Here is a 3,625-nt window from a genome sequence, read left to right as displayed (position 1 = left end):
TAAACATATAAGAAAATCAAGGTTATTTAACTGAAGAGGGTTTTACAAAAGCTGAAATACTGTTTCTTAAAATGACCTCTTTAAAAGATTTAATATCTCAAGTGGTCTTGTAAGCTTATACATATATCAATAGTTATGATTATTTGAGCAAATTCATTCAATAAATATAGTTTGTATTTATAAAATTTTATATATGATATTAATTTTACTTGCTCCCTGGTATTACTGTACAGGAATTGGTTTAAGTTCTTTATTTTTTCCAAACTTTATTTTTCAACTAAAGTCTTTATTACTCTAAATTTTTCTTATTTTTAAATATAACTTTGCTCAAGTAATTCTGACATCAAATTCAATATCGTGAATGCTATTATAAAATAGCATTTTATATGGAAAACTGTGCTGTAATATAAAGTTTTATATCAGATTTTACAAATTGCAAAAGTAATGATAGTCCAATCCGATATTATTCCAAGTAACATTTATATATAGCTCATGTTTTACAGTCGACCCCCCTCCCCTATAAGATATAGATACGTTCCAATTTATTAGGAATCCGATTTCTTACAAGTCGTTCCAATCACAGCCCGACACGTGTCAAGTTTACGGACTACGGCTGATTGAAAGGTTTTCTTCCATAAAATTAATCGATTCTACACTAANGTAAACATTCCAATTTCATATTTAAAACATACTATTTTGATATGTATTGGCAAATTTTCCCATTAATGTCTATAGGTTTAGATGAGACATTTCTCCATTTTAATGTAATGCTTTTGCAGCTCTTGCCATATTTTTTTACTGCAATTTTTTCCAGGATGGCTTTATTTCCTCTGTATTTCATTCACATATCAGACATTCTGTACCCTTCTTGTTTTCTATAAAAAAACCATTTAAATACATCAACAGAAGCACAAACTTTAAGTTGTATGAATCTTACTGATTTTATTAAGGTTTTGATACTATGAAAGCTTTTATATACAGTGCAGCACAAATTTAGAAGGACTCATTTTACACTATTTTGAAATAATGTATCATATAAAGTACATAATTAAGCAAAATAAATATTATAAATAGGTGAAACCAATTAGGAAATCAGTTTGCATATGGACATTGGTCCTGAATTGTCCCAATTTAAACCCATATAATTTCTTATGGAAAACATTTTACCAAAAAGCTGCAGGCAGTGATGGAACTTAGCAAACTAATCATTCAGGCCTGTAACAAGATAACTAACAAGTAAGCATATGTACAGTACCATCCAGTAATCAACATGAACTGTTGATGATGATGATCACATTGATCACTAGATTCACAGAGGAAAAATCTCCATGCAATGATCTGTTACTTTCTGCTACTGTAATTTAAATATTTTATTAGTAAAACAATTGCTGGATAATTTCATGCACTTACCTCTTTATACATATAATAAAGAGGGTAAAGTTTAAATATAAAAATACTCTATTGCCAACATTTAAAGTAAAAAATAAAAGGTAATTTTTGCATTAAATGTTTAAACTTTACATATTGTATTTGTTTAAATTAAGAATTTTCAAATTTGTAATTTGTTCTCTCTTAATTTTAGAATGCTAGTTTTGTATTCAATGTGTTAGCTTGTTCCATTCCTGTAGATTCTAACCGAAGAAGACCCATGACTCCATGATTTCCCTAGGCCAAAAACATTTTTAATGTATTAAACCCACTAATAGAAGTCAATAAGGTATTTTTGTATCTCAAAGAATTGTAAAAAAATCTTCAGGATTGCAAAATTAAAAAAATGTCTAGTATGTGTGAAGAATGAATAAATTTTTCAGGAATATTTTTTAGATAAGATTCTACATCATTTACTAGTTTATTTTTTATATCTAATATTATTTGGAAAAAAGATAAGATGTTTTATTAAAGGTTGGTGATAAGTGAGATAACTTTTCATTTTAAATCTTTAAAATGAAATGCTCTCTCACTTATCATTAACCTTTAACATAATATGTAATTTTTTTAAATGAAAAATTATATATTGCATTGTTTTATGATTTACAATATAAATCCCTGGCATTATCTTAAAAGTTTAGTAATTATGTTGACACATTTTTAATATAATAAATTTATTTAAGAAAGTAATTATGACATATATACAGTAATGCTGATAATAAAATTTAAATATGTTATCTTTTATGAGGATTTGTTGGAATGCTCAAATTTGTATTAATTTATACGTTTGTTTTGTTTCATTATGGAGTTTAAAAATGCTTTTACGTAAATATTGTCAAGCAACGTTCTTCTGTAAAGCTCGGTTTTAAAATATGTACAGGTATACCTTGACTTACGTCGTTTCAAGTTACGTCGTTCCCGATTATACGTCGCTTGTTAAAAAAGTATATGGAAAAATAAAAATCAACTTTAAGTCATTTTATTCGACTTTACGTCTGTCCGCCACAAATATTGAAGTCGTAATATACTAGATAAACGTTTAAAGCACATAAAATCATATTAAAATATATACAAGTATGTAATGTATTTACAGTACATGCATTCGTAAATTTAGATTATTTTTTTGTACTATATTTAAAACTAAAATATATTTGTTTGTAAGCTTAAAATAGACTTTTATTAACCATATATTATTAAAAATGCATTAATAAATAAAATACAGAACCGGGAATGGTAATTTATGGTTTAGCCTAGTGATAAGTAGATTTGGAGACAAGTAAATTAGACTTACGTCGTTTTTCGACTTAAGTCGTTCTCCTGGAACCAATTACCGATGTAAGGCAAGGTATACCTGTAATTATAAAAACAGTTCTCTATTAAATTATTTTGTATAAATATTCTTTGAAATAACCTTTCAACAATTATACTTGTTTTATTTTCCAAATATTTTTGATATTTAAATAGTATTTAGTAAATGGCATTCTGGTGGTATTTTGAGATTACTTTATTGTCACTAGATATTTGAATCTGTTTATCACTGATAGGTGAATGTCATTTTTACTTGAAATTTCTATAAATATAAACAGTATAAATCCTGCATTTAAATACAAAAGTCAGTTTTATATTCAAAACAGTTCAAAGTATTTATGAAATAATAGAATAAGACGAACGAATACAATGTGTTTACGTATCAGAAATTGTGGGGTTTACAAATGTAAATGTATAAATTCAAACATATTTAAGCCTATAATTTTTTAAATTATCACGACAAAAAAGATATCTAGAATAATTGAGCCCAATGTCTACTTTGATAACAGAATGGAAGATTTAATTTTAGTTCCATCATTTTATCATTTATATATATGTTACCGCTAAAGCTCGAAATCCGTTAATGTGTACATTACCTAGCTAATCTGCAGATTAACTAGGGTGATCCGTTAAAGCTGCTAAAATTATTTCATTTCTCAAATTACCTAGGTAATCTGCGAATTACCTACTAGGCACTCGGTAAAGTTAAAATAAGATCTTTGCTGGAACAACAGCAACGTTTCTGTACGCTTAAATTAACATAATGTTATTTATTTAATTTTCAATATCTAAAGAATCAAGTTAATACAATCAACAAATTAGTTGATTGAATCAATCATCAATCAATTAAAAAAACTTTAATACAAAAATCAAACGGTTTAAAATATTA

Source organism: Centruroides sculpturatus, unplaced genomic scaffold (assembly GCF_000671375.1).
Source record: "Centruroides sculpturatus isolate CEXI.00-Female unplaced genomic scaffold, Cexi_2.0 scaffold1626, whole genome shotgun sequence".
Lineage (NCBI taxonomy): Eukaryota > Metazoa > Arthropoda > Arachnida > Scorpiones > Buthidae > Centruroides > Centruroides sculpturatus.
Note: the sequence above shows the minus strand (reverse complement) of the source record.